Genomic DNA, 24,724 nt, shown 5'->3' with positions numbered 1-24,724 from the left:
TTGTAAATAATAATGTAATGAATAACTATGTTGTTGTTTTGTTGTTGTTTAAAAAATCATTTAAACACTGATACTCAAAGTGGAACTCCCGCCGTAGCACTGTTCGGGGCTGATACGTTGAATGCAATGTTTCTTGCCACCGGTGCTGTTGGAATTAAAACATAGGAGCCATACTAAAACAAAGTTATGCCCTGAAATAGCCTGACACGCCTCTTGGTGCCTGAGACCTGGTACATTTTGGCTGTTTATGTCCTCAACGTCGCACTCTGCAATAATGAGGATCAACCCACCCAGCAACTTGGCCTAGGAGTCTTCTCAATGTTTACATCTATTTTACAGATTTGTTCCAATGTTTTTGCAGTGGTAAAACTTATGGGTTATAATTAAAATTATCAAATCTATTTACTAGGTGACAGAAACCGAGTTTTCACCAAGTTCTCAACAGAAGAGAGTGGGAATTGATTGAAGCACAAAAAAATGGGGATAACTTTGCTTGGCTTCATACCGAGTCATTTATGTGTGGCGCTAATGCCTTTTGTCTGACAAATCAAAATAGATAGTGAGTGAGTTTATTTTTACGCCGCACTGAGCAATATTCCAGCTATATGGCGGCGGTCTATAAATAATCGAGTAAGGGCCAGACAATTCTGTGATCAACATCACGAGCACCGATCTTCGCAATTGGGATGGCATGACTCAACCAAGACAGCGAGCCCGAACCCCTTAGTCGCCTCTTACGTCAAGCATGTGCTGCTGAAGACCAATTGTAACCCGGATGTTCACCATATAGCTGAAATATTGCCGGGTGTGGCGTTAAACAACAAACCAACCAGCCAATCATATTTCAAAGTTCAGCACTAGCAAACCCGTGAAGGTCCGGGTTAGAATTAACCTTTAGTAACCGATGCTTATCGTAAGAGGCGACAAACGGGATCGGGTGGTCAGGCTTGCTGGCTTGGTTGGTTGACATGTCATCAGTTCCCAATTGCGCAGATCGATGCTCATGCTGTTGATCAATGGATTGTCTGGTCCAGACTGGAATATTTACAGACCGCCTCCATATAGCTGGAATATTGCTGCGTGCGGCGTAAAACTAAACTCACTCAACACTAGCAGATCATACATACTGTTATTGTGTGCCGCTTTGCTCCACTGAAGCTGTCTAAGTGTTCTGTAGATCACGTTTTGTGACTTGCAGCTCGGATTGAGTCGCCGTGAGGTTCTTCTTGGTTGCATCTAACTCTGATTTCAGGTCTGATGTTGTGCTCCTGAGACTTGCTACGGTTTGTTCAAGCAAGCTGATATGTTGTGCGAGCATGGGCGTGTCAATGATGGCTTTGTCATGGATAACAGTAAACCCGGAAGTGTGCAGAGTGAGACACAAAAATAAAACAGACAAAGACATGTTACCTTCTCGTCCAGTCAGCTTGAACCAGTTCTGTCTTTGCCTCTGTTGTATTTATACTATAGTTCACATGACAGACCAGTCCATTCTGTGTGACCAGGGTAGGTTGGGTGTTATAAATTATACAGCAGATGATAAATCTGTTGTATGATAGCATTTGTTACAGTATGGAACGTGTATGTACATTATGTATATCCTTGTATGATTACACTCACCAGGTTTACCATAACTGTACCAAGATTACATTGTTGGGACGTTTACAAAGAAACTATCGTGTAAGATAAAAGAGCCAGCGCCGCTATGACCAGAGTCTCTCAGGTCATGTGAACCAACATGTGTATGCTACGTCGTGGCCGATAGGACCGCAATGTTGTCACACATTCTGACACGACGTCCTCACAAGCGTATACATGATGTTATACATCACAAACTGTTTGATTACTGAACTAAAAAAATTGTCACTACATCCAAATCCTCATAACATGGATTTATTGTGTGCTAAGATATCAACATCATACATAACTGTTTGATTCGCTACTGCTCGAAGAACTTCATGAAGTTTATCATATGCTGAAAAAAAAAAAGAGTATTAACGGCGTTTTTATTAAACCCATTAAGGATCAGTTGCTGATGAGAGAGGATATATGATGAAGATGATTAACAATCATTATCAACAATTGTCACTTTTGTGAAAACGAAGGAATGTTTAATTCAAATTCAAATTAATATTTTGACCTAGGGCAATCCTGACATAGTACTCAGTTGACACACACCTGCCACATTTCATGGTCATTGCTACACTGATATAGAATGGGGCGAAAAAGATATAGTGAACCCGACTTACATTTCATTATTTTCAACTTGGTAATATAACCATTTGTGATCTTTTACATGTGAAATCAAATGTGTAGGCAGTAATGGCCATCTTTGTTCAACATTCTAAAATAACACCAATCACAGGTTGGTATTAATGATATTAAACAAAATAAAATGTGTTTAGCTATGCAGATGATTCAGACAGCCGTTGGTTTGTTTTACGTTTAATGCCGCACTCAGCAATATTCCAGCTATATGGCAGCGTTTGTAAATAATCGAGTCTGGACCCGACAATCCAGTGATCAACAGCATGAACATCGATCAGTTGGGATACGATGACATGTGTCAACCAAGTCAGCGAGCCTGACCAACTATATCACATCAGTCCTGGATACGGAATCAACTGCTCGGAACGTCATCGATCTACGCAACTAGAATACAATGAGATGGTTGTGTCCATCAAACCTTCGAGCCTGACCACTGGATCCCGTCACTCGCCTCTTACGACAAGCATGGGGTGCTGAAGACTAATCCCAACCCTGATCCTCACAGGTGACAAGCATGGGGTGGCTGTAAAGACTAATCCCATCCCTGATCCTCACAGGTGACAAGCATGGGGGTGGCTGAAGACTAATAACAATCCCTGATCCTCACAGGTGACGTCCATGGGACTTTACCTCAGTAATGTTACGAGCGAGAGACTCAGGTGGGTCCTGAAGGGTCCAGACAAAGGTTCTGGTCGTCCTTCGTCATGGAGCTTGTCAACCTTTCCAGTCCTTCCAGAACCAGCTTCTTAAAGGAGTCTGTCGCCGAACTGTGCACACCTATCAATGTCAGACAAATAACGCTAAGGGACTATATCTCACCATATGGAATCAACTGTTTCGGAACTCATACATGTTGCTGTTGAACTGGGTCTAAAATATCTCATGTCATACAGGTATTTGGAAAACACACAGAAACAATAATGATTTGAAGTAATTTTGGACAAGTGGCCTTGTTTCATGTTTTAACCGGTATTCACCGAGACAAATTCAAATAATGCACAGACTTGTATATTAATTGGAAGTTTGTTGTTCAACGGTGCTTTATTCCATCTGTAAATGATCCAAGTCAGCACCAGACAATCTTGTGTTCAACATAGTGAGGCATCCGACCTACGCAATTGGGATACGTGCCTAGCCACCCGATGCCGTTAGTCGCCTCTTACGACAAGCAGTGGTTGCTGAAGTCTAATTCTAACCCGGATCTTCAAGGGTCTCCCAGGTACCTATGGTGTAAAGGTTGATGACATAGCTGCGTCCTTACCAACAATACTCTTCAGTTTTGCTAGGGCCTCGTCCGGAGTAATGTTTCCTTTAGCACCCTGTACAAGAATATTACTGACTTGACCTTCAGCCCATGTAATCACTGGTTTCAGATCATCTCCCTTGCCTTTTCCAGAACTCCGTGAAGGTCCGCCTCGAGACGTTGGAACGTTGAGCTGTAATTGAATTATTTTTTCAAGTTTGTTAGGTTTGTAGGATAAATTCGTAATGGATATTGACGCCAGCGTGAACGTTGAGTACTGCAATCGGCTATGATTAAGTCAATAACAGTAGCGTTTAATAATCTTCGAAATACTAACTGTGACATTGTGGTTGTTTCTCTGTCCTTTTCTGAAGGGATGGTTTTAATCCAGCTAGGGTCCATGCCGCTATTTATAATACTCTATTTATATATCGCGGAGTTCCAGCTAGGCTGCTCACGGCCCCTTACAGAGTCTGTACACACAATGTAGGTCCCCATAGTCTCTACTGTGGTGATCTGACTTCAGCTGATAGCCATATTCAGTCCGTTTTTATATTGTGTCCAAAATATTGTTATAATGTTAAAGTTACATTCTAGTTTTAGATCTCAAACTACTCACTCAATCACTGAACAACCGACCGAGCCTATATATTTCTGGTTTTGGCGACTCTACATTCGTGCTCGTAGTCTTCACTCAAATGGTAAACGACTGAGACCTGCATCATTTCGTGCCACATAGAGCAGACTCACAATCATTTAACAGGAATATTGTTCAGCCTTATTTTTTCATTTATTTATTTAACGCCACACACAGTAAAATCCCAGCTATATGACGCCGGCTGCAAATAATCGAGTCTGGACCAGACAATCAAGTGACCAATACCATGAGCATCGATCTACGCAGTTGTGATGCAAAGATATCGAGCAAGCCCTGACCAATCTTCGATCCTGTTAGTTGCCCCTGGTTTTCTGAAGATCAGTTGTTCTTCACGGGTGCCTCAAAGTACCGTTTAACTCAACTTGCTCACTACCCAACTACCAAACAGCACATGGCGGTTACAATGTGTCTGATGAGGTCGACTTTAACAATAAAATATCAACAATACACGTTAAGATCGTCTTTATGCATTTCTCGTCACGATATAGCTGAAATATTGCCGATGTGACGTTAAATAATAACTCACTCACTCACTCTTTATACATTACACAGACATGTATCATGCGCTGCTGTATACTTACCTTAAGTCTCGCTTGGTGTTATTTCTGTCGTGGAGTGCGTTTACAGTGTTCAGAGCTAAAGCTGAAAAGATCGAAAGCTAACGTTAGCATTAATCATAAAACGCCACGCCAAGTATACTGCACTTTCCAAAGAGACTTACGACCTGTACGTAAGTAGATGTAAGTAGTCGCAGAGTTGAAGATCTGTGGAAGATGTGGTGATGAGCGTGTGGTTCTTATGTGTGATTGTTTGCTGTTTACTGCCCAAAGGTACTGTAAGTCCCCATGGTCCCTGGTATGGTGACCTACCTTCGGTGGCTGGCGATCTATAGCCCATTTTATGTTGTAATGTCCTACATAGTATCTAATTTTTAAGTTACATGCTAGTTTTAAATCTCTTACTGTGATATACTGGTTGTTCCACTGTCCTTTTGGCGACAGATTTTTATAAAATAAAATTCTAAAGTATTAACTGTTCTAGTCACGATATGGCTAAAATATTTTCAAAGTGACTTTTAATTTTAACTCACTCACTCACTGTTTACTGCCGCACTCGGAAATATTCCAGCTGTATGGCGGCGGTCAAGGACAGGTCAGTGATCAACAACAAGTCCATCTATGTAAGTAATAGGGATGCGATTACATGTGTCAACCAGCCTGACCACCCGATTCTGTTTATGGCGCCTCTTACGACAAGCATAGGTTACTGAAGATCAATTCTAACCCGGAAATTAACGGGTAATTCTATTTGAAATAAGAAGTGTTTATCAGTACAATATTGAACAAGTTTTTATGGATAACAACTTCTTTATTTGGTGAGTGCGACGTTTCGAAACAGATTCTTGTACCGTTGTCAAGCAAGAGTGATACATGAAGTGGAGGAGCTGCATATTTATACTCTGTATAACAATGAAACTACATGCATTGTAATTGACAAAGGAAACAACATAATTGCCAACATTGAAAAAGGTCTCCAACAACTTGCACCCGGTGGAAAGGTTGACTTCCTCCGACACCAGATCACCAGTATTCTCCACTCAAGCCCAGCCTCAGAAAACCAAACATCACACCAGCTGATAAACAAGCCATCAGACAACTAAAACAACATCCTGATATTGTCATCGCCCCAGCCGTCAAGGGCAGAGCCACTGTAGTCTTGGACAAGGACCACTTCCACTCCATGGTGGACAACCTCCTAGATGACACCTCAACCTACGAAAGGTTGACGAGGGACCCGACTACAAAGCTCAACCGTCAGCATAAGGCCACGCTAAAAACGCTGCATGAAAAATATGAACTCTCAACAGATCTGTATCGTAAACTCACAGTATCTCACCCCAGCCATCTTATGCCCGAGCAACAGTCAACATCCACAAGAACCCCGTTAAAACCCGTCTACTAGTCTGTTCCCGTGACACTGTGTTCTACAGTACTGCCCAGTACCTTACCCAGTACCTCTCCCCGCTAGGTAAATCTGCCAACTCCTTCATCAATGATTCAACTGACTTCTGCTGCAAGATACGTGACATCACCAACCCAGGTGCCCATCATCAGCTACGACGTTGTGGACCTATTCACCAATGTACCTCGGGAAGAAGCCCTTCAAGCACTACGCCACAGAATTGACAACCTCCAACAACCCCTCAACACTAGCCTCTCTACCGACTCTATCATCAGCCTTACCACCGCCTGCATCAACTCCACCTACTTCACCTGGGGCGATGCCATCTATGAGCAAATCCATGGACTTCCCATGGGCTCCCCACTATCCCCATCCTAGCAGAATTTTACATGACCGACCTTGAAGATAAGGCCCTAGAAACTGCACCCTTCAAACCCTCCTGCTGGTACCGCCAAAGTGGATGACACCTTCGTCATCCTCCAACCTCAGCAAGATCCAAAGCCGCTCCTCGCCCATCTCAACAACCAACATCCCCTGAATCAAATTCACCATAGAAACAGAGCAGAACAACCAACTACCTTTCCTTGATGTCCTTGTATCCCGCACCTCCTGCAACCAACTCCAGACCTCCGTGTATCAGAAAACCTACCCATACGGATCAATACATCCACTACAACTACAACCACCAACCTAAAGTCAAGACCGGCGTCATCTCTACATTGACCAGAAGAGCCAAAACATCTGCTCAACAAACCTACAAGAAGAAATTGAACACCTAACGAAAGTCTTTGTAGAACGCAACCACTACGCACCTGAAATAGTCAACAGAACCATCGAAGCAACGCTTTCACCTCCTGCCAACAGATCTAAACCAGAATCAGCCCCCATCAAGATATCCATTCCCTACATAGGTAAACCATCACATCAAATCAGCCGACTCCTGGAAACAACAGGCAGGCATAGACACAACCTTCTCAGCGTCCTCCAGCCTCAACAACCTCCCTCCATGCCAACGGAAGAAAACAAACCACCGTCAACAACAACAACCCGAAATGTGTTATTTATAAAATAAACTGTGATTGTGGACAAAGCTACATAGTAGAAACATCCCGACCCATCAACACCCGAGTCAAAGAACATCGCACCTCTGTTGCTAACTCTGACACCAAATCAGCTATCTCTGACCACATCAAGAGCAAACCCCAATCACCAAATAGAGTGGTCCGACTTCACCATTCTCGCCAACAACAAAACGGACTTCACTAAACGCAAGCTCACCGAAGCCATTCACATCAAACGCCATATAAGCCCACCTTCAACCGTGACCAAGGATACTTCATTCCATCAGCTTATGATCCACCTCCACCAAGCCCAATCTATTGTATAAACATCGCACCTATTGTATTAACATCCCCTTTATTGTACCAATTCCTGTATTTATATATCGCTGGCTTCCATTCACTACCCTTTGTGTACTCACTGGCTTCATCAGCTTACTGCTTTAACCAATTATGGCAATTATGTTGTTTCCTTGGTCAATTACAATGTATGTAGTTTCATTGTTATACACAGTATAAATATGCAGCTCCTCCACTTCTTGTATCACTCTTGCTTGACAACGGTACAAGAATCTGTATCGAAACGTCGCACTCACCAAATAAAGAAGTTGTTATCCATAAAAACTTGTTCCATATTGTACGTCCTCAACTTCTAAAATGCCACTCAAACAAGTGTTTATCAGTAGCTGAGCGAAATATTGTGTCCCCAACAATTGTCTGCACACAGGATATCCACTGGTTGTTCCTAACTGCTGTATAGTGGACTACTTCTATTTTCAGCTTGTGTCTCAATAGGCAAATTATTTTAATATTATTTCGTTGCTGAGGCACAGTTTTGTCCCTAAAGTTATTGTCAGTTATGGCGTGATTGTGCCGGTGTGGAGCGTTTGTTCAGTTATGGAGTGATTGCACGAAGTGGAGCGTTTGTCCAGTTGTGGAGTGATTGTACGGAGTGGAGTGTTTGTGCAGTTGTTGAGTGATTGTACGGAGTGGAGTGTTTGTTCAGTTGTGAGGTGATTGTATGGAGCGGAGGTTTGTTCAGTTGTGGGGTGATTGTACGGGAGCGGAGTTTTTGTTCTGTCGTGGGTGATTGTGATCACTGGAGGTTTGTTCAGTGGAGTGATTGTTCTGTCGTGTGGTGTTGTGTTTACTGATTGTACGGAATGGAGCGTTTGTTCAGTTGTGTGGTGATTGTACGGAGTGGAGTGTTTGTTCAGTTGTGGCGTGATTTGTTCAGGTTTGTACAGAGTGGGTGTTTCTTACTGTCGTGTGTTGATGTGTTTTACTGATTGTACGGAGTGGAGTGTTTGTTCTGTCGTGAAGTGTTTTTTTCTGTTGTGAAGTGTTTGTTCTGTCGAGTGGTGATGTGTTTACTGATTGTACGGAGTGGAGTGTTTGTTCTGTCGTGTGGTGATTGTACGGAGTGGAGTTTTGTTCAGTTGTGGGGTGATTGTGTTCAGCTGTTTGTACGGAGTTGAAGTGTTTCTTCTGTCGAAGTGGTGATTTGTGTTTACTGATTGTACGGAGTGGAGTGTTAGTTCTGTCGTGACGTGATTGTACGGAGTCTTTGTTCGTGTGGGGTGATTTGATCACTGATTGTACGCAGTGGATTGTACGGAGTGGAGTGTTTGTTCTGTCGTGATGTGTTTACTGATTGTACGGAGTGGAGTGTTTGTTCAGTTGTGGGGTGATTGTTCAGTTGTGTGTTTTGTCATGTCGATTTGGTGATTGTTGTACGGAGTGGAGTGTTTGTTCAGTCGTGTGGGTGATTGTATGTTTGGACTGTTTGTTCGGTGTGGCGATAGTTCGGTCGTGGAGTGTTTGTTCAGTTGTGGGTGATTGTACGAAGTGGAGTGTTTGTTCAGCTGATTGTACGGAGTGGAGTGTTTGTTCTGTCGTGAGGTGATTGTGTTTTGTTCTGTCGTGTGGTGATTGTACGGAGTGGAGTGTTTGTTCTGTCGTGTGGTGATGTGTTTACTGATTGTACGGAGTGGAATGTTTGTTCTGTCGTGTGGTGATGTGTTCACTGTTTGTACGGAGTGGAGTGTTTGTTCTATCGTGAAGTGTTTGTTCTGTTGTTTGGTGATTTGTGTTGTACGGGAGTGGAGTCTTTGTTCTGTCTTGGGTGATTTGTTCACTGTTTGTACGTTTGTTCTGTCGTGGAGTGATTGTTTACTGATCGTGGAGTGTTTTGTTCTGTCGTGTGGTGATGTGTTTTACTGATTGTACGGAGTGGAGTCTTTGTTCTGTCGTGTGGTGATGTGTTTACTGATTGTACGGAGTGGAGTGTTTGTTCTGTCGTGTGGTGATGTGTTTACTGATTGTACGGAGTGGAGTGTTTGTTCTATCGTGTGGGTGATGATTTGTTCACTGATTGTACGGAGTGGAGTGTTTGTTCTGTCGTGTGGTGATTAGTTCACTGAGTGTACGGAGTGGAGTGTTTGTTCTGTCTTGTGGTGATGTGTTTACTGTTGTACCGAGTGAAGTGTTTGTTCTGTCGTGTGGTGATGTGTTTACTGATTGTACGGAGTGGAGCGTCTGTTCTGTCGTGTGGTGATTTGTTCAATGATTGTACGGAGTGGAGTGTTTGTTCTGTCGTGTGGTTATTTGTTTACTGATTGTACGGAGTTGGTGTTTGTTCTGTTGTGTGGTGATGTGTTTACAGATTGTACGGAGTGGAGCGTCTGTTCTGTCGTATGGTTGTTTGATGTTTACTGATTGTACCGAGTGGAGCGTCTGTTCTGTTGTGTGGTGATTTGGTCACTGATTGTACGGAGTGGGGTGTTTGTTCAGTCGTGTGGTTATTTGTTCACTGATTGTACTGTGAAGAGTATCTGTTGTGCCACGGAGTGTTTGTGCTCATGTGAAGTGATTATTTTGTCATGCAGTCTCTACCTGAAGGCCCTGTGATAACAACTGTTTCCCTGTTGATACGCCTGCGTTGAGCAGATCCACTCAGGTTGTGTCCAACTGGTGTAGCAGGGAATGGCCGACAGCGGTGAAGAACGACCCGAGCTTGTTACCAACATTCTTGAAGAAGTCCGTAAACGCGTTTCCATGAATAGAGGACACAAGCATCAACAACGCGAAGACAGCTGCACCCTTCATCGTGAATAGGCTGTAAAATACAAACTCAATCACTGGGAAACAAACGATTATAAAATACGATTTCAAGAAGCCTTCAGAGATCACAGTAAATTGTTTTCTGACAAATTCAACTGAAAACACTGAACTGACTGAGGTGGTAGGGTAGCCTTGTGGTTAAAGCATTTTTGCTCGAATACCCGGGTTCGATTTCCTACGTGGGCACAATGTCTGAGGCTAATTCCGGTGTCCCCACTTTGATAATGCTGGAATATTCGCTAAAAAATAGTCACTCAGCGAACCGACCATCAGGTCTGTATTTTGTTTGGAGGAGGCCTGTTAATAGTCCAGTCTGGACCGGACAGTCGTGTGATTCATAGTATGGGAAATAATAATGACGTCAGGTAGGTTGACCCTTCACCAAACAAGGAACCTGATCACCAACCGATTCATTCCGGTGATCAGCATGGGTTCAGGCCAGTGTCCCCACGGTGGTCAGGCATGGGTTCAGGCCAGTGTCCCCACGGTGGTCAGCATGGGTTCAGGCCAACCGATTCACGGTGGTCAGCATGGGTTCATGCCAGTGTCCCCACGGTGATGCGGTTTCAGTCACGTCTGTAAAGTTACCCCTGAAGATCCGGGTTAGAATTGATCTTCAGTAACCCATGCTAACGGGATCGGGAGGTCAGGATCGCTGGCTTGGTTTACACACGTCATCCTAGCCCAATGGCGTAGATCGATACGCGTGCTGTTGATCACTGAATTGTCTGGTCCAGCCATATTTACAGACCTCTGTCATATAACTGGAGGTGAGTGACTTAAAATTTAACGTCACCTCTGCAACATTTCAGCCATATAGTGACGAGAAATGTTTAACATAAACAATAAATTTAAGTTGCTAAATAATCAGTCATCGAAGGACTGTATAATAACTAGAGGATCACAGATGTAGTCTAAAACTAGCATGAACATATTAAAAACTATTTTATTTACGAAGTTAAAACAATATAAAAAACGGGCTTTAGGTCGCCAACAACTGAAGGTAGATCACCACACTAGGGACCATAGGGACTTACAGTACATTTGCTACCTACATGGACCCTAGTTGGATTAACATCATGCCTTCAGCAGCCGGCGCTTGTAGTCAATTTAGCCATAATTAAAATCACACAAAGATTCTACGCTTAAAATTCTGGTAAGTTTTAAATTTACTTTGAGAGTGTTTGGACTTACGTACCCACATTACTGGAATATTGCTGGAGTGCAGCGTACAACTAAACTCACTCTCTCACCGTAGAGTTAATGTCCACAAAAAGGATGAATGCAGGGTTTCTAAAGAGCCATACTTAACACTTGAACCCTATCCTTCATGACAAAGGAATTAATGCACACATATTTAGTTTACATCAGGAAACATGGTCAGTACATACAAAACCGAAAGATAAAATATATTTGAAATTAGAGAACCATATTTGTAAATGTCAATGTCAAAGTCAGTGTCACGATTGTTGCAACAAGAAGCTTAACATCACATACAAATCGTCTACTTACATGACTGAAACCGACCTTAGATTCTCTGTAAGTTAGCACGCAGTTTATATCTCTGTTGAGCTGTGAAAGCAACATATGTTGTACTTGCGATCTGCGCGGTGCAACACGGTGACTTCAGTGTTTGTCATAGTGCGATAGATAACCTTCAGACAGACCCAGTGAAATCGCCGAAAAGAACTTTGGACCATTTTGGACACCTTGTGTCTATTTAGGACCTGATTTCAAAACTATCTGTGATCATGTGTGTCGCTTAGCCAATTTTATAGCCCAAACATATAAAACACGTGATATTGTTTGTGAATTTCAAATCATAAAGTCCAAATGTAAACGCCTTCTAATATTTATATGTTTTGAGACAGTGCATTTTGAAAAAAAATTCAGCAGCCTGATTCAAAATTAAAATTATAAGCATGGGACAAATTGGTGATTTTCATTAACATGATTTCAACTACTTTTGATGCACTTCAATGATGAATTTTGCGTATTGCTTAAATTTAATGCCATACATGTACTGGTAACTTTATCATTATTGGCATATTATCTAGAATACCGACGCCACTCAACCATGATTGTGTCAATCACGTGACGGGATTCCTAAGCAACGTTGAGACGGATTTACAGAGACAGACACGGATTTACACAGACAAGAGCATTGGGCTGTGGAATAGAACTAAGTGTTTAATGGTATCTGCCACCTGCCGAATATATCCGTAGAAATGCGCGAAAACGAAAATAAGATTATATAGAACTAAAATTAGTCAAATCGTAGTTTTTACTATTTCTCGCAATGGCGATCTGCCCGGAGCTGGATCCAGAGATTCCAGACAAAAGAACCATCGTTGAAAGATTCCAGATCAGTCCTGTAGTACCTCGATGGGCAGGACATTTAGTAAAAATTAGATTAAAAAGTACTGTTGGTGGCTATGAAGTAAGGCACTTTTGATATGGTTGGATCAAAGTTTCATTGGCATTATATAGTCCAATCCAACATCGAGGAAAACAGAAATGGGTATGAGTGATGGGTATGAGCGTGGCCAGTAGTCAGGTCGGAAGGGCGTACTCTTGTCAGACGAGGAGTTGTCGGAATCCATACATGTCTTTGTGTTTTGAACCAGGGTGTTGGGAAGCCACGTCGATAGGATTATGTTTCTGCACCCCCTCCCCCACCCACCATGGAGTGTCAACAGGGACGATCTTATATTGCAGCGGGTGTCCAAGCTGCAAAGACCGGAGACAAGAGGGTGTTATACTCTAGCAAGGTCGACACGAAAAGCTGTAGCTGTCTACCAGATCAAAAGGTCAGGATGGTTCGGCCCATGACAATCAATTGGAGACGTACAGGAATCGGGAGAAGTCAGCATCACCAGATTGGCCCATGAGCCACCGCTTTCAGTGCATAGGGATTTAAACCGATTTGCATTTTGACAGAAATTTACATTTTGAACATGCCGAAAGGGCATTTTACAATATCAACCTTATGTATAGTATATTTCATGCACAGGGCATGGCGTGACCAGCGGTTGGTAGAATCGGGCCTATTCTACCACCCGTCTAGGCAAAGTTAGGGTCGAAGTGGTGTGTTGGTTTAAAAACGCTATGGCCGGTTCCGTCATCCTCAACCCCCAGATTCCCTTCCTCTGCCGACACAGGGATGCAATGCGGTGCTGCAACGGGGTGCTGTGGACCTATTCGACCCCCAGGTCCACACGGGGTGTGAAGAGCCATTAGCGTTACCCAGCACCCACCACGAGGAGGTTGCTCTTCAAGGGTGAAGTAGGGGAGCGTTTTTGGGGTCCTAGTTCTGTTCTATTTTTGTCTTGGTTTTGGGGACATGTCAATGTCAGGTTCACCAACCAGAAGTATTTGGAAACGAAACAAATATATTGTGCCTGCAGTTCAGTTGGAGACATGCCACAGCCAACTGAATATGACAATAGTTGCCCTGTGCAAGAAATATGCTTTACAAAAATTTTACTTAATAAGTTGAGGAGTTAAGTTCGGTTTAACGTCACATCGGCATTATTCCAGCCATATAGTGACGAGACGATACACATTTTAAAATATGTACTAATATATATTGGACGATGGCTTGTCAAGAAATGTTTTAGCTTTAGCTGGGTTACCTGCTGTGCCGACATGACCCGGCAACCAGCAGAGGACGATATCACATTGGCCAGTAGAAATATCGTTGTAAAGTTCTAAAATGTCCAGGATGACAGGGTGACTTGAAGTAACATTTTTAGGTGCCTGTAGGCAAGAGAGCGTTAGCCTTAGCAGTGAAAATGAAGCTATTGCTTAGGATTCTGGAGGACATTACTGTGGCACTGGCAACTTGGCCATCGTCCTTGGATCGTCTGTACAAATGGATATATGGGTGTTATACTTGGAACGTAACTGGTTTCCTATTCTTGTACGAACATCAAAGGATTTGTATCAGACTTTTTGAGTTTGGTGAGAGTAAGATGCACCTGTGGATTCACCATCTGCCAGAAGCTGGCAAGGTGGTATGATATTGAAGATCAGTGTTAGCTGCAGATAAGTGGTGGTGGAACCAGGCTTGCCATATTAGTAAAACAGGTTTTCATAGAGGGTTGAAAACACAATTGTATGCTTGATTGGACTGATTTAAACGTAATTTAGTGATACACTGCAGTGAAAGTTTAATGCAACGTTGTTCAAGGGAAGGGTTCGTTAGCCTCTGCATATAGACTGTCTACCGGAGAGTCCTAAAAGCTCCCAGGCAGAGCCTTAGGCCTTGGTGGTGGATAGAATCTATTTTTTCTAAATTTGCTTTTGCAGGCTCCACCATAGACAATGGAGCCGTAGTCTAGTTTAGAGTGAATTTGAAACGACCTTTAGTAAGTCCAGAGCCTTCAAGCACTTGGTTTTCTAAATGTTTTATGTGTGAGTAAGAATGTCAGGTGACGGTCGAATATGAGTCCCAGGAATTTGGCCTCTTTACTACCTTGCTGGGAGTACTATCTAAAGACAGGTCTGGATCCTGCCAAACCTGGTTCCACAACTTGGAATCAGAATTCAACCACACATATCTGCAGCTAAAATTAATCTCAATATCATAGCACCTTACCGATTCCTGTCTTCGCCACCCTGGTAGATGGTGAAACCTCAGGTCGGCCTTACCCTCACTAAACTCAAAAGTCCGAAACAAATCCTTTGGTGTTCCAACAGGAATTACAAACAGTTACGTTCCAAGTATGACACCCATATATCCATTTTCGCAGAGAGGTCCAAGGATGATGGCCAAGTTGCCAGTGCTACAGTCATTGAATCCAAGACTGTCTGCTCTAGAATTCCCGACAACAGTTCAAGTTTTACTGCCGAGGCCAGAGCTATCTTCTCTCAGCTTTGACTCTACATTAAACAGCAGAATCATTCCCAAAACTTCATCACGTGTTTTACACACTCATTATCTTGCCTTCAAGCACTTCAAAATGTTACTTCAAGTCACCCAATCATCCTGGACATATTAAAACTTTACAACGACCTTTCTACTGGCCAATATGACATCGTCCTCTGCTGGTTGCCGGCATAGCAGGTAACACAAAAGCCGATGCTGCAGCTAAAGCAGCTCTTGACAAGCCCGTATCTCCACTGCTGATCCCGTACAGTGATTTCAAACCCACTATCAAAAGCTATACTCGGGACCTGATGCAAAGAGAGGTGGGACACCAAAGTAGGAAGAAATAAACTGTATGAACTGAAGCCAACAATTGGTTATACCTACTTGTGTTGTAAGTTGGCACCCCTTGAAGAGCAACCTCCTCGTGGTGGGTGCTGGGTAACGCCAATGGCTCTTCGCCCCCGTGTGGACCCGGGGTCGAATAGGTCCACAGCACCCCATTGCTGGTTGTAAGAGGCGACCAAATTGGGCAACCCGTTTGCCGTGGGTTGCATCCCCTGTGTCGGCAGAGGAAGGGAGTCTGGTGGTTGAGGATGACGGAACCGGCAATAGTGTTCAATAATCCAACACACCACTTCGACCCTAACTTTGCCTAGACGGGTGGTAGAATAGGCCCGATTCTACCAATCGGCTGGTCACGCCTTGCCCTGTGCATGGAATGTCTATACAAAACGTGGTATTACATAACACTTTGACCATGTTCAAAATGTTAACAAATATTCCACCAAAACAAACTAGCCTCGCAGACCCATGCACAGAAGGCGGTGGCTCATGGGCCAATCTGGTGATGCTGACCTCCGATTTCTGTACGTCTCCAATTGATTGTCATGGACAGAACCATCCTGACCTTTAATCTGGTAGGCAGCTACAGCATTTCATGTCAAATTCGCTGGAGTATAACACCCCCTTATCCCTGGTCTTTGCAGCTTGGAGACCCGCTGCAGTATAAGATCGTCCTTGTTGACACTCCACGGTGGGTGGGGAGAGGGGATGCTGAACCACATTACTAACGACATGGCTTCTCAATACCCCGGTTCAAAACGAAGACATATGGATGATGACAACTCCTCGTCTGACGAGAGTACGCCCCTCCGACCTGACTACTGGCCACGTTTCCTGATCATTGAGGCTTGTGACAAGCAACCTTTGCAATTGAATCCTTTGCAATCTCCAAAGGTATCGCTGGTATCTGCGGAGAGGTTGCCAATGTTACAAAGTCTGATCTGGCTCTCCTGATAGAATGTACCCGGAAACACCAATCCTTGAATCTCCTCAAAATAAAAGAATTTGTCAATATCAAGGTCGCTGTCTCAGCACACAAAACCCTTTAACTCGTGTAGAGGCATTGTACGGGACAGAGCTCGATGCCTGTCTGACATGACTGAAGAACAAATTGTCAAGGAACTCTCTCAGCAATCCGTCACAGCCGTCAAACGATTCACCTTCAAAAAGGATGGTGTTGTTCAACCAACGAACACCTATCTCTTCACATTCGCGCGAGCAAACATCCCTGACTCGATTAAAGCTGGTTATTGTAGCATTGGTGTGGAGGTGTATGTCCCCAATCCACCCGGTGCTACAACTGCCAAAAGTTTGGACATGGATCCAAGTCCTGTCGTTCCTCTGCTGTTTGTTACCGCTGTGGTGACAAGCATGAGGGCAACGACTGTACTAAGGAAGTGAAGTGCACAAACTGCGGTGGTAAATCCATATGGCCTCTTCCAAGTTCTGTCCAGTGTGGAAACGCGAATCCGAGATACTAAAGATCAAGCACAAAGAAAATATCTCCTTTCACGAAGCAAAGAAGAGGGTTGCAAGTTTAACTGCAGCCCCTTCAACCATCACCTACTCTTCTGCTGTCTCCCGTCCTACTATCACTACTGCAACCATCTCATGTCAGACCGACCTGACATGGATCATGTCTTCTCAACCAACTGAACTCAACACAACTGAGCCCATCTCAGCAACTCCACCTCCAACGCCCAAAGTCAAAACCTCTGAATCACAAACACCAGAGCAAATGCCAAAACCAGAGACAGAAACTGCGCGCAGAAAAAGGGAAAAAAAGAGGCTAGAGAGACTAAAGCAACTCGAACAACCGCCAAACACAAAACCAAAGGCCACCTCTCCCTCAGAGGCCCCCATCGAGGTCCATAACTCCTTTGGCCCTCTGGATATGGAGGTAACTCCATCTCCACCAGACACCAATAGGAGTTCATCAAACGCTTTCTCACGTTCACGTGACATGTCACCAGTGGAAGCACCATGAATCCACAAAAACATGATCCAATGGAATTGCAGAGGACTTAAGAATAATTATAATGAATTACAGTTATTGATTCAAGACTTCAAACCATCTGCGTTTTGTCTCCAAGAAACCTACCTAAAAGGACTGATAAATTTGACATCCGTCGGTACAGTTCCTACCACTCCTTTTCTCCTCCCGGTGTAAAAGCTACAGGAGGCACTTCTATCCTGGTGAGGCAGGGCATCCTCCATAGCCCTGTTCCACTTAACACCAACCTACAAACTGTTGCTGTCCGCATAACTCTGAACATAGGGTTTACACTATGTTCCTCTATCTCCCTCCCACCTCAACTGTCCGCCTATCAGATCTTCAGAACTTATACGATCAACTCCCAAAGCCCTGCATAATCATGGGTGACTTCAATCGGCCATAACCCCTATGGGGAGTAATGATACAAATAGTAAGGGAAAGATCCTTGAAGAGTTTCTCTCCAATAATGATGTATGCATCTTCAACGATGGATCAAACACCTACCTCCATCCTGCCACTGGATCATACTCTGCTCTCGATCTATCACTTACAGATTCTAATCTTTTAAATGAGTTTGAATGGTCGGTCCATGACGACCTTTGTGGAAGCGACCACTTCCCAACAATTCTTACTCCTATCAACCCCACGGATGAACCACCATCAACAAGATGGAATTTTACTAAGGCCAATTGGCCTTTATTCCAAACCCTATGTTCAGAAAAACTTAAGCCGGACAACTTCAGGAATGTTCCTGACCCCATGGAACTATTTTCAGACGTCCTAAATGCCATCGGAGACAAAAAGTATTCCTAAGTCCTCTGCAAACCCGCACATACGCAAACCATGGTTTGATACAAACTGCAAACAAGCTAGGAAAAATAGGAAGAAGGCGGAAAAATATTTCCGACAACATCCTACAGTGCATAACCTGAATGCTGTTAAAATGACAAATGCCAGGGCAAAACGTACCTTCAAACAAACTAAACGCCGCTCATGGAGGAAATATGTGTCCAAAATCAACTCCCTGCACACCCATGTCCAAGGTGTGGAACATGATTCAAAAGATCAAGGGCAAGGGTCAAAATCAGGAGTTCACCACCTGAAAGATGGTGACTCCCTTCTAACAAATAAATCTGAAATTGCAAAACAAACTTGGCGAAACTTTGGCAAACCACTCCTCCTCATCAAATTATAACCCTCAGTTCCAGAAATATCAAACCCAACAAGAAAAGAAACCAGTCAATTTTAACTCTGATAATGGGGAGATTACAACGAAACGTTTTCCTCCATGAATTACGTACTGCCCTAGGACAGGCTCACGACACTGCGGCAGGAGCTGATGAAATCCATTATCAGCTTCTGAAACACCTCCCCTGACATAGGCTTGGAAACACTCCTAAATATATTTGATGACATCTGGACATCCGGACACTTCCCCCCTTCGTGGCACAATGCCATCATCATCCCTATACCAAAACCCGGTCGCGACCATACTGATCCCTCAAACTACCGTCCTATATCACTAACTAGCTGCGTTTGCAAAACCATGGAGCGCATGGTCAACAATCGATTAATCTGGTACTTGGAGACCAATAACCTCCTCAGTGACCTCCAATGTGGTTTCCGAAAACACCGAAGTACCATTGACCATCTGGTGCGTCTGGAATCATTCATCAAAAACTCCATTGTCAACAAACAACATGCAGTATCTATCTTTTTCGACTTAGAAAAAGCATATGATACAACATGGAAACATGGTATCCTAAAAGATTTACACGAGTTTGGATTGAGGGTAGACTACCTCAATTCATATCTCGGTTTCTAAATAACAGACAATTCCAAGTTCGGGTGGGTTCCACACTGTCTGACTACTTCCACCAAGATCAGGGCGTCCCCAAATGCAGCATCCTGTCTGTCACACTTTTTAGCATCAAAATTAACAGCCTCACTAACGTTCTGAACAGTTGCGTTGATGGGTCGCTTTTCGTCGATGACTTCAATATTTCATGTCGTGGTAAGAACATGCACGCAATAGAAAGGCAGCTACAACTCTGCCTTAACAAAATCCAAAATGGGCCAATGAAAAATGGTTTTAGGTTTTCAAAATCCAAAACAAATTGTATTCACTTTTGTCGTAAATACAAACCACACAAGGATCCAGACCTAACTTTAGATGGTACTCCCATCAAAGTAGTAGAAGAGGCCAAATTCCTTGGACTCATATTCGACCGCCACCTGACATTCTTACCACACATAAAATATTTGAAAACAAAGTGCTTGAAGGCTTTAGACTTGCTAAAAGTAGTTTCAAATACAGAGTGGGGAGGGGATCAGACCACCCTCCTTCACTTGTACAGATCATTAGTCCGCAGTAAACTAGATTATGGCTCCATTGTCTACGGTGGAGCCTGCAAAAGCAATTTAGAAAAAATTAGACTCTATCCACCACCAAGGACTGAGGCTCTGCCTGGGAGCTTTAGGACCTCTCCGGTAGACAGTCTATATGCAGAGGCCAATGAACCTTCCCTTGAACAACGCCGCATTAAACTCTCACTGCAGTATATCACTAAATTACGTTCAAATGAGTCCAATCCAGCATACAATTGTGTTTTCAACCCGCTCTATGAAAACTTATTTCCTAAACTGCCAAGCCTGGTTCCACCACTTGGAATCAGGATCAAACCACACATAACTGCAGCTAAAATTGATCTCGACATCATTGCACCATACCGACTTCTATCCTCACCACCATGGCAAATGGTGAAACCAGAGGTCGATCTCACCCCTCACCAAACTCAAAAAGTCTGAAACAAATCCCTTGGTGTTCCAACAGGAATACAACCAGTTACGTTCTAAGTATAACACTCACAGATCCATTTTCACAGATGGATCCAAGGACGATGGCCAAGTTGCCAGCGCTACAGTCATTGGAGCCAAGACTGTCTCCTCTAGGATCCCCGACAACAGTTCCATTTTCACCGCTGAAGCCAAAGCTATCTTCTCAGCTTTGACCTACATTCAACAGCAAAATCAGTCCAAAAACTTCATCGTATTTACAGATTCATTATCCTGCCTTCAAGCACTTCTAAATGTGACTTCAAGTCACCCAATCATCCTGGACATATTAGAACTGTACAACGACCTTTTCTACTGGCCAATATGACATCATCCTCTGCTGGTTGCCGGGTCACGTCGGCATAGCAGGTAACACTAAGGCCGATGCTGCAGCAAAGCAGCTCTCGAAAAGCCCCTATCTCCACTGCTAATCCCGTACAGTGACTTCAAACCCACTATCAAAAGCTATACTCGGGACCTGATGCAAAAAAGGTGGGACACTCAAGTAGGAAGAAACAAACTCCATGAATTGAAGCCAACAATCGGTTATACCTACTTGGGTTGTCAGTCAAGACGCGATGAGGTAATTTTACGACGATGTCGTATTGGCCACAGTCGATTTACACATGACTATCTGCTGAAAACGGATGGGGATGGACCCCCCATGTGTGTCTCTTTGCGATGAGGTGTTCACTGTCAAGCATATTCTGCTTGAATGCGTGGACTTATCGCCTGCAAGGGACTCACATTATGATGCAACAAACCTAAAAGATCTGTTCTCACGCGTGAGCGCCCATCTGATACTGAACTACCTGAGGGAAGTTGATCTGTATCATAAACTGTAACTGTGAAATGTAACAAACCGCCTGCCTTTAAATTTGATGCTATGATTTTTCTGCTTTCGAATGACAATGCAATAAATAAATGTCTTTGAAATAAAACTCATTCCGAGTATGTACTTACAATATTTACTAATGCAAACTTGTTCTCGTCACTATATGGCTGGAAAAATGCCGATGTGACGTAAAGCTCAACTCAACTCAACTCAACTCTCACTTACATTCTGTTTCAAATTATTCTGGCTGATCGATTAGCTTCCAGATTATACAATGAATGACGCCAGGACATCAACCAATTAGCACACAGTTCCTGACAGAGGCATCTCGTTTTCCTCTTGTTTGGTATGCCGAATAGTGACCGGAAAAAAAGTGTATCTACTGTAGTATTAAGATCAAAATATGTATTTTTTGGGGTGTATTTTGACTTGCTGAGTGCAGCACAACCCAACCCAAATAAACTCTATACACAAAAAAGTATGAATTCTATATGAGTTTAGTTGGTTCTTCCATCGATTGCTGGTTCCTTTGAATATGACGGGGTTCGAATATATCGACAATGCTGAGTACGGAATGAAACAATAAAACAAAGATCACAGGTAGGCTATTACAAATAAGTTTACACACGACAGTGAGAATTTTGTAATAGCTTACAAGGTTCTGACACGAGACACCTTAGAAACATCCAGTGAGATAGCTTTGGACAGGATGCACATTCAAGATACTGGATCACATTTAAACGGACCTAAAGGTTGGTTGGTTGTTTTAACACCGCTCAGCAATACTCCAGCTACATGGCGACGGTCTCTCAATATTCAAGTCTGGACCAGACAATCCAGTGATCAACAACATGAGCATCAATCTATGCAATTGGGATACGATGACATGCGCCAACCAAGTCACCATTCCTGATTCGGTTTGTCGCCTTTTACGACAAACATGTGTTGTTGCAGACCATTTCTAACCAAGTTTAACTTCTCAAGGCAAGCACATGATCTGAAAACAGCTTGAAGCTTCTCAATAATTTGAACATTTGAAAGATACTGTTTTGACACTGTAGACTGTAGACATTGTAGTACCGTAGTGAGACCTTATGTCGGCAATTCCCAAACTGAGTTGTTCTCAAGATGATTTCTTTTGGAATCAAACACCACCACCCCTGCACCATCAGCTGCTACAAAATACACTTGTATCCCATATAATTATGCAACAAAGTGGCACTCATATTTACCTAAGGTATTAGAAACTATGCACTATACGCCAAAAGAAACGTTACCCTCCTACCTTTATGAATTACTTAAAACTTATGAAACATATGTTAGAAGGTATTAGTTTACAAGAAAGCTTAATATCACAGCTTTATGTAAATCACGAACAAGTTTTTTTATCAAATGCATTCATATTTAGGTGAAATGCATTTTTTTTCAGAAGAGTTAAATTGTGCTATGTTCGTCCGTCCATGCCGAAATAAACCAATAACAGTAATTCAGATGTCCAAAAGAAAGGCTGAAATAAAATCCTGCTTTGAGACAAAGATAAACCATTTAAATTAACAATTTGTCAACTATTAAAACAAGAAACAACTGTTGTAGAGTGTGGAAAATTGTAAAATAATCATTCCTATGATTTCAGTCTTTTAAAACATTTTTCTGCTGATTTGCGTTAGTGAAAACAAGTAAAACGCGTCTTTCATATTGTGAAAAAATATTTAGGAACATCTACAATTATCTTTGCTCACATTTTTGCTTTCAAAGTAACATTTTTCCATTTTCTGTTTACACACAGCAATATCAATCGCCAAAACGCAAGCAATAGTCAAGCAGTATTTGCCTCCATGTCACACGTAGAATGATTTTATAGGGTATAAAGAGAGCCTAGTATACATGATATGATAGACAAGTACGAGCAATATGCCACGATTAACATCTGAAGAGAGAGAAAGAGCCATCGGGATGGGTGAAGATGGGGGTCGACATACAATGCTGTTGCCAACGCCCTAGGATGCTACCGTTTCACGGTTATAAGACTTCTTCAGGGCTTCAGACAGACTGGGGTCACTGCGACACAGACCAAGAAGTGGACCTCCACGCATCACAACGCCAGCTGAAGAAAGGTACCTCCGTCACTAAAGAAGCAGGGTAATGTTTCTTTGGCGTTTAGTGTATATTCATTTGTATTCGCCAAAATATCTTTCAAAGATGTGCCACAGTTTACACTAGAAAAACATCATACAAGTGGTGGTATGTATCAAGTCAAGAAAAGAGCACTCCTTAGAATGTTGTATCTCCTAACATCTGATCCACTGACTTTCGAACTGTCTGAAATGAGAAGGTGTACACATTTGGAAAAATATATAACTCAAATATTTTGATACAGCTCCATCAAACATTTGCATTTCTTTGCTTGCATTTGACCAAGAGATATAATGATCGCTGATCGGTAGATTCCCCTTCTATAAGAAATTAGTTTCTTCCGTTCCTGACCTAAATATATCAAGCAGGTTCAAGCAAAATATTCCAGGTTGCCTTGACGTTTGTCGCTTCACTCTCAATGTAAAGTAGGAAGTATATGATTCAGTCCCAAGACATGCCCATGGGGTGCATCATCTAATAACTGGATGGGGGTCGGATGGTTTTACAACTCTGGATGATTGGCATACTTTTGTTTGTCCGTAGTGTTCTCTAACATGTTTGTCCTACTGTACAGAATGAGTTTAGTGTTACTCCGTTTTAGCAGTTTTCCGCTACTTATATCAAGGTGGACACCAGAAATGTGCTTCCTCACGCATTGCACCCGGTATGTGGAGAATCGATCCTGGGTATTCGGCGTGACGAGCGAATGTTTTAACCACTAGATTACTTCTACCGCACCACCTCTACTGTACAGGACAATCTCTATGTGGACTCGTTATTATGCACGTATTTGTGATGTTGGTTGGTTGGTTGGTTGGTTCGATGCTTTAACGCCACACCCAGCTTGATGCCAGCAGTCTGTAAATAATCGAGTCTGACCAGGCAATCCAGTGATCAACAGTATGAGCATTGATCTACGCAAAAGGATACGATATCAAGTGTCACCCAAGTCAGTTGAGCCTGACATCCCGGTACTTAGTCTCGTCCCTATATGGCTGAAATATGCCGATGCGACGTAAAACCGAACTCAACCCAACTTCTAATCCTGTTAGTCGCCTCTTACGACAAGCGCCAGGTTACTGAAGACCAACTCTCTCCCGATTTTCACGGGCCGCATTTCGTGTTGGGTTCCACTTTCAGAGGGACACGAAAACAGAATGAAAAACAATTATTTCCACTTACCCCATAAGCCAACTCGGTTTTAAGTTTTCACGATGAGATCGTTTCTTTCTTTATGTTGTTTCTGTGAACATACTACATACTCTACTTGTTCAATCATTAATTGACAAACGAAATGCACCAATATTAAGAGACTGGGTTATGCTTAATTCCGACATGATGACAAGAAGGGAAAAGTGATGATCAAGTTATTTACCCTGTTGTTCTTGGTACTACCAC

The 24,724-nt window shown here is 42.9% G+C and overlaps 2 long non-coding RNA genes across 3 annotated transcripts; one reads left to right on the top strand and one right to left on the bottom strand.

The window, feature by feature from the left end:
• Positions 1-1,879: 1,879 nt before the first annotated feature.
• LOC124280247 lies at positions 1,880-11,912 on the bottom strand. 2 transcript variants are annotated; one of them, XR_006899625.1, is made up of 6 exons: positions 11,825-11,912; positions 10,085-10,307; positions 4,751-4,811; positions 3,530-3,704; positions 2,899-3,045; positions 1,880-1,975 (listed from the first exon to the last, which is right to left on the bottom strand). It is a non-coding gene; the product is annotated as an uncharacterized LOC124280247 (long non-coding RNA). The 2 variants fall into 2 exon arrangements; XR_006899626.1 differs by lacking the exons at positions 4,751-4,811; positions 10,085-10,307; positions 11,825-11,912 and adding an exon at positions 3,849-3,863.
• LOC124280248 lies at positions 3,317-24,279 on the top strand. Its single transcript, XR_006899627.1, has 3 exons — positions 3,317-3,395; positions 14,036-14,044; positions 24,266-24,279. It is a non-coding gene; the product is annotated as an uncharacterized LOC124280248 (long non-coding RNA).
• The last annotated feature ends 445 nt before the right edge of the window (positions 24,280-24,724 follow it).

This window comes from Haliotis rubra, unplaced genomic scaffold (genome assembly GCF_003918875.1).
Source record: "Haliotis rubra isolate DU_JTF1 unplaced genomic scaffold, ASM391887v1 Scf2625, whole genome shotgun sequence".
Taxonomy (NCBI): Eukaryota; Metazoa; Mollusca; class Gastropoda; order Lepetellida; family Haliotidae; genus Haliotis; species Haliotis rubra.
The sequence above is the reverse complement of the archived record's forward strand: the minus strand, read 5'-3'. Positions and strand labels throughout refer to the sequence as shown.